Genomic DNA, 13,035 nt, shown 5'->3' on the forward strand with positions numbered 1-13,035 from the left:
AAAACACAATCTGGGAGTTGGCTGGTTCAGCCGAGAACTTCCCCTAACGCCCAGTAAACTCAAAACTAAGATTTCCTGCACAACTTAAAATCAACCATTAACATAGAGGGAGAAAACAATAGTGAAATCCAGATCAAATGGAGATACCTGCCATTATATTTCAGAATCTAAACTATCATTCAAACCCCAAAGATCATACAAGATACCTGTGTCTAAATCAATATTCATCAAGCTATTATCAATGGCTGAAAAATAAAATTATGCAGAAAAATAAAACATCTTACAACATTTTCAGAATAGTAACACCAGCAAGATTTTCAACCCCAAAGTCTTTCTTTATTGCACAAAAATGACTACAAGAGAGCTTTCCTTAGCACCAGACTCACAAATCCAATCTGATCTCAAATGACCCCTAACACCCTATTTAAAGGAAAAATTCCCAACGACTAATTCGAGTGATCCATGTCAAAATGATCTCGACCGTCGATGAGGATCAAATTCTCTTTTAATCTCATCTGTCGAATTTTTAAATGCATTTTAATATATTAAAAAATTAAAACTTTGCATTTATTTTCTCAAAAATTGACTTATTATTATTTTATTATTTTATTTTATTTTTCAACTTTTTATTTATTTTTTAATTTATTTTTTAAATTTTATTTTATTTTATTTTTTAATTTATTATTTTTTTTAAATGTTATTTTATTATTTTTTAGTTATTTTTAATTTTTTTAATTTAATTTTTTTATTATTTATATCTTTTATTTTTTATTGTTTTTTTTATTTTTTATTTTTGGATCCTCAAATTTAGCCTTTGGAAAAATCACCTAGGACCTAGGACTTAGGACTTATGAGGGGATTAAAACATTTTCTAGCCCTCAAGATACTTTATATCATAACTTTTACAATTTTACATCTCAAGGGGGAAAACCCATTTGACATAGACCCTCATATACCACCTAGTCTTGCGACACATATAATCTAGCAGATCAACGCACTAGGATTCCCCTAAGATTCTAATGACAAAATTCATTCCGACTTTGGGGTTAGGCTGAAGAAAAACTCTGTCGATCATGGATCGGTGAGACAAAAACCTTCTGGAACGTAGATTATCACTAGAAAATTAGGTCCACCTAGCAATTTACATACATGACTCAACTCTGCTAAGATTATTTACAATTCACACATGCAGACTGGGTTTACAACATAACATGATCAGGTCAACGATGACTGTCGAATGGCACAGACATGTCGATTAAGCACTATCCCTTTTGCAAAAAAGGGGGTGTACTGCTATGGGAAGTTGACACGTGGTGGTCAACATCTGGCTCTACTTGGGGACACGTCGCTGCACTGTAGGAATGTGAGAATCCAGAATCTGCATCCACGCAACACACAATAGAAATAAGTAGCGTCCATTCAAGAATCATCATATAACATTAAGCACATGAAAGATATAAGCTCTTCATTTATTAACTAGTCTAACAACATGAAAAAGTAAATCTAATCCTAAAACAGAAATGAAAATGCTGAAAAACAAGGAGTAGGGTTAGAAATACAATACAAAGGATGCCCCATGGCATCAGATGTGTTCAATATAGTGTATACTGAGCATTTGCCTGCTTTCAGGAAAATCTATCGGCTACTTGTTGGATGTTCCATGTCCAATTCTACATATGGTAGGAGTTTTTCCTATCCGAAAGTCAAGTTGCTCGCAGCCATCTGATGCATCAAATCTTCTTCTCATTCTCTTTCTCTTGCGCTTTTTCTTCCTGGCAAGTTGTATTACTGATGACGTGGAACTTTCTGCTTCAAAGCTCTCAGATGAAGTATGTAAGATATGCGTGATGCATTTTTCTTCATTCTGCATCTGCCCTGCCAAGGATGATGGATCAATCTCACAGGTGCCATGAGTTATAACTTGATCTTCAATGACTGGTGGATTAACCGTGTGAGCATCAATCTGATTATTAATTTCCCTTTTATCCAGGTCACCTTCAATTATCCACTTTTCAGTGGAACAAAGGACCTCATAATATGATGGAGCTTGCTGTAACAGATAAGGAGGCTCCTGATCTATTGACGTTCCCTGGTTTCTTTCATCCTCTGACAGTTGTTGAAATTTCTGAACCTGTATTTTAATGGCATCTATCTGACTAGAGTGTTCAACCTTCATAGCACTGATTTCCTTGGCATGGTCTTCTTCCATGGTCAATAATTTATTTTGCATAGAATTAATTTCCTTATCATGATTAGCTTTCATGGTCATCATATTTTCCTCTAAGCCTGATAACTTTTTTTGCATAAAACTAATTTCTATGTCACGATTAGTTTTCATGGCCTCAATTTCCTTAGCATGTTGATTTTGCATGTCGGTTATGCAATCAGAGTGTTTAATTTTCATGATCTCCATCTCCTTATTACGTTTTTCCCGGTGGGTGTATAAAGTTCTCACATCATTGGCGTAATTAGTATGATTGATCTCCATATTTTTTACCAGCTGCATTAGTTCTTGTATAATTTGCTTATGATCTTCCTTTTCATTGTCAACACTGTTTTTACAATTTGTCCCTACTTTTCCACTATCATGGATTTGATTGCAATGGTACAGGTGGATAGCACATTCTGATATGAAGAATTGTCTTGAAATCTTTCATCGATAGCTGGACCTTTTACAAGATTACTTTCATTCCATTGCACAATTTTAGGGGCACAAAGCGAGCTATCTGGATCACCATATCTATCTTTAAAAGCATCGATAATGTCTTGTAAAGAAGTGAAAGAATCTTCAAGACAATTATTAAACCAGTTCAAAGCATCACCCTTTAAAGAACAGACAAATAGACACATTTTGACATCTTCATGATTATATTGAGGAAGTCTACAATATATGATCATTACACAAGTAAACTTGTTTAAATGTTTTCTAACAACGACTGAATCACCACCTGAGAACAAAAATAATTTAGAAATGGCCTCTTCCGGAAAATCATGGAGATTATCAGTAAAATGACATGGTTTAAACGAATAATCCATGATGAATAACGAGGGACCAAATGGATGATAGAACGAGATCTCTGCTCATGAAAATCACTAGATGAAAGAAGTGGAGTTGCCACTTGAACAATGAATCTAATTCTAGGATTCAAAAAGAAACAAACAAACAGATATAAGGGAGGCTTCTTGCTTGGGAAAAATAAAGGAAATGGAGTCGCCACCCAAACAAGAAACGAACTGAAGAGTAGTTGCTAATATGACGAAAGATAAGGCGATGAAAAGATCCAAATGATGCCAAAAAAATGTTGAATCTGCCAGCTCAAATGAGAGATGAAAAAGATGAAAGAATGATGAGAAATGAGAAGATGAATGTTGAATAAACCAAGGACAGAAAAAACTCTGTCCCCGGCAACGGCGCCAAAAAATGTTAGCGTTGCTAGGCTAGATGAAAAGATAAGAAATGAGAAGGATGATTGTCGTTGAAACGGCGAGAATAAAATGTCCCCAGCAATGGCGCCAGAAAATGTTGGTGTTGCTGGCTCAAATGAATGATAGAAATATGAACGATGAATGTTGAAAAGTCGTTGAAACACCGAGAATAAAGTATACCCGGCAATGGCGCCAAAAAATGTTGTTGCACAGATTGTCACGACAACACTCAGACCGGGGGCTATCACCTTGATCCCCAATCTCTCCATTTAAGCAGTCTCCCGCGGCTAAGGGGGGTAGACCCTATGGGATGAATGAAGACCAACTATGGACCAGTTGGGTTGGGAGACACGAGGGAAAACAAGCACTTATTTGATTTTATTAAGTTAATAGAACAGTGCCTTATGGAGTTAATGATTAAATAATTATTTATTAAATGTTGCAGAAATATAAACCCTGTAAAACGATCATTTATCATCAAATCACCCAAGCAGATTGCAAGATATTCAACAGACGCACAACGCCTTAATAAGGATCCAGCAACTAAATTTTAAAAGCTAAAAAGCTTTAAGCAACCACGAAATTTAAACGTTGACTAGATTTCAAATAGTTAATCTCCAGATATAAACATTTTAAGCACAATTAACTTCATCACAACAAAGAAAAGACTTTAAAAAAGAATTTCCAAATTTTAATTACCCTTTTTCAATTTTTTTTTTTTTTTTTTTTTTTTTTTTTTTTTTTTTTTAATTCTAAGCTAAAAAAAAATATGAGATAGAACAAAAATTAAAATCCTAACTTAAAATCTAATCTAAACTAAAATCTAATAAAAAGGAGCTTTTTAAGATTTTACGAATTTATTTATTTATTTATTTTTAATTTATTCTAAAATAAAATAAAACTAAACTAAACTATAACCAAATCTAATTTAAACCTTTTTTTATTTTTTAAATTTAAAAAAAAAAATCAAAGATTCTAAAAGAAATAAAAAAGGAACCTTTTTTATTAACTTTTACTTTTTTATGAAATTTTTAATTTTTCATATATAAAATCCTAAGCTTAATATACGTATAACCTAAATAAATAAACTAAAAATTAATATAATAAAACTTAGATCTAAATTTAAAACCAAATGAAAATCTAAACTAAAATTAAATTAAAAAAAAAGCTAACGTGAACAACAAATAAACCAGACACAAATAATAACTATGCTAAATCGAAAATGAAACCTATTTAATCTTACCCATACTTCACAAAAAAAATAAAAATCGAATGTGTATTACTGTTTATTGCTGTCATTTTCTTTTGCAGGTTTGCAAGGAGCTTGAGCAAATCAGGGATAGGAGAAGCTGTAGGTCGAAGGAGTGATGGAGTCGTGGAGGGAACTGCGGCTAAGTGAAGAAATGGCCAGCGTAGGGCAAGGAAGACTTGAAAACAACGAGGGTCGCGTGAGGATGGACGTGAGGAATGCAGAGGGAGCTGGAGCGGATTTGACTGCGCGAGGGGAAATGAGCTGGCCGCAATGAAATTGCAGGTGGACAGATGGCAAGGAAAGCATTGCGCAGAAAGAAAAAAATGGTTGCTGCAGCATACAGGCGATGCGTGAGGGGCAGCGTGTTTTTTTTTTTTTTTTTTTTTGCAGGTGCTGGAATGAATACACATAAGAGAAGGGAAGCAGGTCGGATGGGGCTGCAGCAAAGAGAAAAAGGACAGCGGATGAGATAGTTGACGGAGTTTTGAAGGAGCTATGGCAGAAAGATGCAATGGCGAGGAGAATGTTGCTCTGGCAATGATGAGAGGAGGGATCCGTAGGTGCAGGAACGCGAGGGATGGCTGCGAGCAGCGTGGAGAAGGAAGCCACGTGTGCGGTAGCAGAAAAAAAAATTGCATGCCCTAGAAAATTTCGAAACTTTTCAATGAAAATGAAACGCTAGGCAGCAACAGACAGATGACAAAATTCTCTAGAAAAATTGATAAAAATTTCAGATCCTGTTGCTGCAGATTTGCCTGCTGAAAACCCCACAAAAAATTCTCCAGACCTGTAACCTGCAATGGCAAAACAAAATACCCAGAAACAATATGTGCAAGGAAGAAAACTAAAAACCCTAAACCAGTTTAAAAAAATACAATATTTACAAATTTTCGACTCTTAAGCAGCCAAATTTGTCAACAATCCACAGTAATATTTTCAGAATTTAAATTTAATGTGAGATACTTCAGAAAACCCTGCATGCATTCATAAAAAATTTCAGATGATAAGCCCGGGATTAATACTAGTTGGGCTCTTTTAGAAAACACAATCCGGGAGTTGGTTGGTTCAGCCGAGAACTTCCCCTAACGCCGGTAAACTCAAAACTAAGATTTCCCGCATAGCTTAAAATCAACCATTAACATAGAAGGAGAAAACAATAGTGAAATCTAGATCAAATGGAGATACCTGCCATTATATTTCAGAATCTAAACTATCATTCAAACCCCAAAGATCAGACAAGATACTTGTGTCTAAATCAATCTTCATCAAGCTATTATCGATGGCTGAAAATAAAATTATGCAGAAAAATAAAACATCTTACAACATTTCTAGAAGAGTAACACCAGCAAGATTTTCAACCCCAAAGTTTTTCTTTATTGCACAAAAATGACTACAAGAGAGCTTTCTTTAGCACCAGACTCACAGATCCAATCTAATCTCAAATGACCCCTAACCCTATTTAAAGGAAAAATTCCCAACGGCTAGTTCAAGTGATCCATGTCAAAATGATCTCAACCGTCGATGAGGATCAAAATCTCTTTTTATCTCATCCGTCGAATTTTAAATGCATGTTAATATATTAAAAAATTAAAACTTTGCATTTATTTTCTCAAAAATTGACTTATTATTATTTTATTATTTTATTTTATTTTTCAACTTTTTATTTATTTTTTAAATTTTATTTTTTAATTTATTTTTTTAGTTATTTTTAATTTTTTTAATTTTATTATTTTATTTTTTATTGTTTTTTTATTTTTTATTTTTGGATCCTCGAATTTAGCCTTTGGAAAAATCACCTAGGACCTAGGACTTAGGACTTATGAGGGGATTAAAACATTTTCTAACTCTTAAGACACTTTACATCATAACTTTTACAATTTTACATCTCAAGGGGGAAAACCCATTTGACATAGACCCTCATATACCACCCAGTCTTGCGACACATATAATCTAGCAGATCAACACACTAGGATTCCCCTAAGATTCTAATGACAAAGTTCATTCTGGCTTTGGGGTTAGGCTAAAGGAAAACTCTGCTGATCATGGATCGGTGAGACAAAAAACCTTCCGGAACATAGATTATCACTAGAAAATTAGGTCCACCTAGGCAATTTACATACATGACTCAACTCTGCTAAGATTATTTACAGTTCACACATGCAGACTGGGTTTACAACATAACATGATCAGGTCGATGATGACTGTCGAATGGCACGGACATGTCGATTAAGCGCTATCCCTTTTGTGAAAAAAGGGGGTGTACGACTATGGGAAGTTGACACGTGGTGGTCAACAACGTGTAGAATGAGGTGAGTATATAAATTTTAAAGTCTTTGTCATGTTTAACTTTAATGATTTTGTTTTATTATTTATTTATTTTTTAATTTTTCTTATAAAGTTTTAATAAAATTTTATAATATATATATATATATATATATTTATTTATAAATTTTTAATTATAATAACAAATTTAATAGTTAGTAATGTTTATGATATTAAAAACTTTGATTAATATAAATATATGTTTATATACATATATATTAATCAATATTTAACTTTTTCTTAATTATTTAATAAATATACTAGTGCAAGACATATGATGTGTGCATATGTAGCTATCATATGCACACATTGTATGCATGCTAATACTCTTTTGGTTATACACTGAAATGGGTCATCACATTAACCACCCAAGTGAGCAACCCAAAAAAGAAAAATTTTCTCCCCTTTGGTCAGCTAGCCAACCAACAGTTTTATGGTGATTCATAGATAACTTTATTGTTGTCAATACTCTCTCCCATCTAGCATACTTCTTAAAGGAAGGTGGGCCATCTATTTGAGGGTACACTAAGAATTTTTCTAATCATGTGTTTTCATTTAACGTTAATCGTATTCAAATATGGATCACAGGTTAAGTTGGATGATTGAATGCCCTTGATTGTACCCTTGTCTCCACAGTTCACTTGGGAGGTTATCCTTTGACCCTAGTCTAGTGTAACCTCCCACGAGGTATTTTCTTTGCACTATCCATGAGGGGCATGGATAGGAGGCACTAATTGATATAGCATGCCCAAGGTAATCAATACTTGTCATTTTCCATCTATCCCTAATATTCATTTCGATTCTTTGGGTTGATTGTCATTTGTCACTGGTATTGGCACCCTAATCCACATCTCTAAGCCAGGGCCCATAAACTTTTTCCTAATAGGTTGATGTTGCTAAAATAAATATAAAAGCATATATGGCCATGTTACCCACCACTAGTGGGTTACCCCATAGGAGAAATTTTCTCCTATATTTGTCTTCAGCTAACAGCCGGCAACCCCTGACAGCGACCAATGTAGCCGATGTTGTGCCAGATGTCTCCGCTCCCCGAACTAGTCATATGTCCTCTCACCCATCTGTCGAGATCGTATGTTTGAAGGTGGGCCATCCAATCCTAAAAGTATGATTTTTCATAATGCAATTAGGTGCTTATGCTTGTTTTTCTTGGGCACACTTGGGTATGGATTATTGGGTGACTTGAAAGGAAGAAGAGTTTTGATTGTATTCTTGTTCTCTTACCTTAACTGGGGGGTTAATACTCAATGCTAGTCCCATGGGATCTCCCCTACTAGCTCATAACTCTAAGATGGGAACTACTTGGGAAACCAAGATTTTGGTAGCACAGTCTTGTTTTCACGTTCCACATTTTTCACTCCCCTCCACAACCTATTTCATCATCTTCCCTCTTTGGGTCCAAAGGACCACTGGGTCCTGTTGTTGCCCGAATTGTACACCTTTATGCAACAACGTTCAGGGCAGGGGCTATCACTTTTATCCCTACCCTCTCCATTTAAGTTATCTCCTTACTGCAGGCTAAGGGGGGTAGTCCCTATGGATGAGATGATGAGAAACTTGTCGGGAACCAACAAGTCTAGGAGTTATAACTGAGTGGCCCAGCAACTTTGGTTAAAATTAAGCAACAAGTATGATTATTAAGCACAATTAGATTAGATTCTTTAAGATATAAGTGGGAGACCAATGCATTCAAGATTAATTACTTGCACATTCAAGATTAATTACTTGCACAAATAAATATTAATATGCCCATTTACTGGATGAACAGTTGCTGCAAGATGCAAGATATATCCTAAATGAAGTGCGGGACCTAAATCTAATGTGTGATGCAAGATCTCAGACAATTTTAATTAGATTCCTAGTCTAGGTGAATTCTTCCTCTTGATTCGTTTGAAGCTAGTCTCGAATGCAAGTTGTAGAGAGAAGCCCAAAGGAAGGAGGCTAAGACCTCATTAATGATACCTCCCATGGAGTTCTAACCACCTAAGTGCCTCCGTTCCTACAAGGGATTGCCCACAAGAGAACTGCAAGGTCACCTATGTTAACTGTGAATGAGGGTCTAGACTTCTCAAATTGTGTGAAGAAGGTGGTCCTATCTCTTTTACAACCAAGCTTATGCTTAGAGGTATATTTTATAGATGCACTTCTAACTTAGAATAAAGGTGCAGATTACGAGTGATTGCTTCAATGAGATTACAATATGTAAAATGCTTCAATATGACAATTTTGAAATTACTTCTCAACACAAGATCACAAGATGACCATAACAAATGAATGAAGCACTTTATAGAATACTTTATCTCAATGAAACAAAATAAGCAATATCAATTATCCAAGAATGCTTATTAGAGCTTCTCAATGTATTTAAAGCCTCTTATGTTGATGTTACTTTAGTAATTAGGCACAAGAACAACTTTAGAACATAATGATGAGAACAATATCTACTTATCACTTAGATTATGAACCTATTAGATGTGAAAATTTTGTGAACGAGAATCCCTATTGCACCAACTGATTAAACTTCTTCTATTTGTTAATTACTGAAACAAATTGTTCATTGCTTCCTAAAACAAATATTGAAGCTAACACACTGTAGCCTACACCAATTAATAATATGCCCAAAACAAGAACAGAGAAATAGAGAAAGATACAACACAAGTGAAACAGTTATTTTTGGACAAATGTCCCCAGAAAAACCCAAAGTGGGAAAACCAGTACAACAGATCTGAGGGTTTTATTATTATGAAGTAGTAAATTTGAAGACAATCACTGGATGCCCTCCCACCAATCCAATTATAGAAAAATGTCACTGACAGAAGGATAAGTGAGATCACCTCACCTTATCACTGGAAATCCTGGTTGATCTAGCCCTTGAGTGAATAGCTCTTGGCTGTCTCTACGTCATTCCAACGTCTCACTATCTAGAAACTGTGTCACTTTCCCCGGCTGCTCGATTTGCCTTTGGAAATATGACTTCTACTCTCCCGGTCTCACACCCCAGAATCCAGCCACAGAAATCGATCTCCCACCAGATTTTTGGACCTCCTCTTGGCTTCTGCGCGGCCTCTACGTGGGCCTACATAGCTCTGCGTCAACCTCTCTGGCTTTGCGCTGCCACTGCTGGATCTCTCTCTGTCTTCTCTGTTGAGTATTCTTCGACCGGGAAGAATTCCCTTCGAATACTATCCCTGCCCTTCACAGCAAAGGCTCACTTCGAATCTCTCTCTGGCAGCTGCTTTGCTTAAGAAATTCGATCTTTTGAACTCTCTCTGTGTGTTTTTCCAAGTGACCCTCAAGCCTCCTTAAAGAATCTCCTCAATGACATTCAACGGCCCAGATTAGAAACTAATCAACAATTAACATCATTTTTGTTTGATCCTCGTCTTCTTTTAGAAGTTACACCAAAATTTATATTAATACCCTTTAATTATTTTATTTTCCTAAGTTTAGACTTAGGGTCCCTTTAAAAATAATTAATGATTTTAATAAAACCATTTCCTAGTGGAATTTCCCAAAACACATTTTGGTTTCTTTGGAATACATGTGCCTAAGCCTCCTTGCAAAATTTGAGACTTAGAGCACATTCGATGCTACCAAAAATCAACACTCACTCTTAGCGAGGAATGTGCTCTAGCAATGCAACTTCCTGAAGCATCACTCTGTTCTGTAACATCTCCCTTTGCGCCATTGATGTCTAACATCCTGTCCACCAACCATTGCACAAACGCTGCATCTGTACTGCTGCTAACTCTGCCACTGTAAACACTGCATCCGTACTGCAACTCCCTTTGAAATTCGGCATCCGTGCTGCTGCTGGCACTACCACTGCAAACAAATTGTTGTTGCTACTGCATCAGCAATGGGAAAACATCCCAAATTACTGAACTAACTGTGTTCAGTATGATACCATGTGAATGTTGGAGCCTGGTTGCTGCTAGTCTCTGCACTGACCCTCTGAATCTTCTTCGCCGTTGCTGACCTCTGCTCTGTGCCATTTGCACTGCTGTCAACCCTGCTCTGCATTACTCAATCTCTGGCGCTTCTAGCAACTGCAACTGTCTCTCCGACACTCCTCGGTACCATCTGACACTAGTCCATCCTGCTACCACAAAACTAAGCTCTCGTAGAAAGGTAATGATCCAAGAGGTGGGTTCCTCAAGGATCCTACCCATCTGTAGCTCTTTCAAACTACAGCTCCAAATCTCCCCACCTCCCTCCTGGAGATGTGGCTGCCATCTCTGCTAAATGCAAATTTCAAATAACCTCTTCTCTCCTCTGCTCAGGACTAGACTGGACTACGCACTCCCTGTTGGAGCTTGTAGATATTCCCCTCTCCGCTGTTGTTCAGCAAGTGAGAATTCAGACTCCTTGGCTGGAAGTCCTCTGAGGAAGAATTCCCTCAATCGTGCTTCTTCTCTCTATTCTGACGATCTTATGCCCAGCAAACTGCCTGCAAAAAAATGCGTCTCACCAGCTCTTTCTCACGCTGAGGCTTCAGCGCTGCTCCCTCTGCCACAACAAGAATTCGTTCTGGAAGCCCTTCTCTCTGTCGACTCACTTAGAGAGAGACTGCCTCGAAATTCTGCCCTTCCGGCATGGACTGCGGAAACCCTCTGGGGTTTCGAACTCCTGCCTCTTGCAGCTTTTTCAACCTCCCTTTTTTGCTGAGCACTGGGTTCTCTGGCACTGTTCTTCTTGCTTCACTTGCACTAGCTTTGATACCATGTGAAAATTCCATGAACCAGAATCCCTACTGTAGCAACTAATTAAACTTCTTCTATTTGTTAATTACTGAAACAAATTATTTACTGTTTCCTACAGTTAATATTGAAGCTTTCATGCTAAAAGCCCATCCAAAACAGCAAGAAAATCCATCCAAACAGCAAACTAATCCCAGTCAAAATCGGGTCAGACATACCGTTTTTTCCTTAGGGCCAGCGGAACAGTGCCCGAAAAGTCCCCAAAATCTACCTAGGACAGACTGGGAATGGCTTGGAAGTCCCCAAGTCCCTAATGAAGTCCCCAAAAAATTGGGGATGTTCCCAACCCCTATAAAATCTCTTGGTACGCGGGAATGTAGGGTACGAGAGATTTTTTGGTAGGGATGGGTTCCCGTGCAACATACATCAATACAAGGTTATCATATGTAATTGACTATTTCCATACAAAAAATAGATATATTATCATTTTTATATTTCTATTGGATCTATTGTTCATTGATCCAATTTTTTGAAATTCTATTGATTTTTGAATTCCAACACATTAAGCATATTTTTTCTCTTAAGGCTCATTTTAGACCCATATTTACTCTAATATTATTATTGGCATTAACTGCAAATATTGACTTATCCCAATCATCAATTTTCATCATTTGTTGAGTTAACGTAATTTATTGCTTTCTTTCTATATGAAAAACAAATAGGGCTACGAACAATATTTTTATGTAAAATATACAAACATATACATTCTAATGCATGCTACTTTGATCAATAATATACTGGATGGTATGGTGAATTCCAAGTTCAGAGACCACAAGAACAATACTATTTATACGAAATATTTTGTATCTTCGGAAGAAAAGAAGGTCTGCAAAACAGAGATTCCTCTAAATAGCACCTTTTATATACTTCCCATGGGAGCAGTGTCCTAATCTCTTTTTACTAGTAGGAGGTGAACCAATTCTAAGTGCAAAACAAATTAAGAAAAGGAAAATTACTCTTGTAGAGATTTTTTTTTCGTTCATATTTTTTTGCTCAAGATAATGCACTCATCTTTTGTACTAAGAGATTGCTATATATTTCTTTTTGCATTAATGATCATTAATTAAAAGAAAGATTTAATGAAATATGTACCTTGAACCCGTTACTAGTGTTATAAATATTGTAATAAAGTCCAGCAACCTCCGCATAATAAGCTGAAAAGTAGGTGAAGCAGGACATGTCAGTGGAACAAAAGTGATTGGCAAGGAACTAGTATGAATAAAAAACATTTAGACATTGACATTTTGTTGTTAGATA

At 36.2% G+C, this 13,035-nt stretch overlaps 1 pseudogene across 1 annotated transcript in view; it reads right to left on the bottom strand.

Moving 5' to 3' along the window:
• Window positions 1–13,035, bottom strand: part of LOC149154057 (insulin-degrading enzyme-like 1, peroxisomal) — a 681,568-nt pseudogene that overhangs the window by 189,324 nt on the left and 479,209 nt on the right. Inside the window, exon 18 of the transcript XR_016262205.1 lies at window positions 12,871–12,932. The product of XR_016262205.1 is annotated as an insulin-degrading enzyme-like 1, peroxisomal (transcript). The remainder of the gene's footprint in view (window positions 1–12,870; window positions 12,933–13,035) is intronic.

The sequence above is a fragment of the Pinus tabuliformis genome, chromosome 9 (genome assembly GCF_031772625.1).
Source record: "Pinus tabuliformis cultivar Carrire ecotype Pingquan chromosome 9, CPIR1, whole genome shotgun sequence".
Classification (NCBI taxonomy): Eukaryota; Viridiplantae; Streptophyta; class Pinopsida; order Pinales; family Pinaceae; genus Pinus; species Pinus tabuliformis.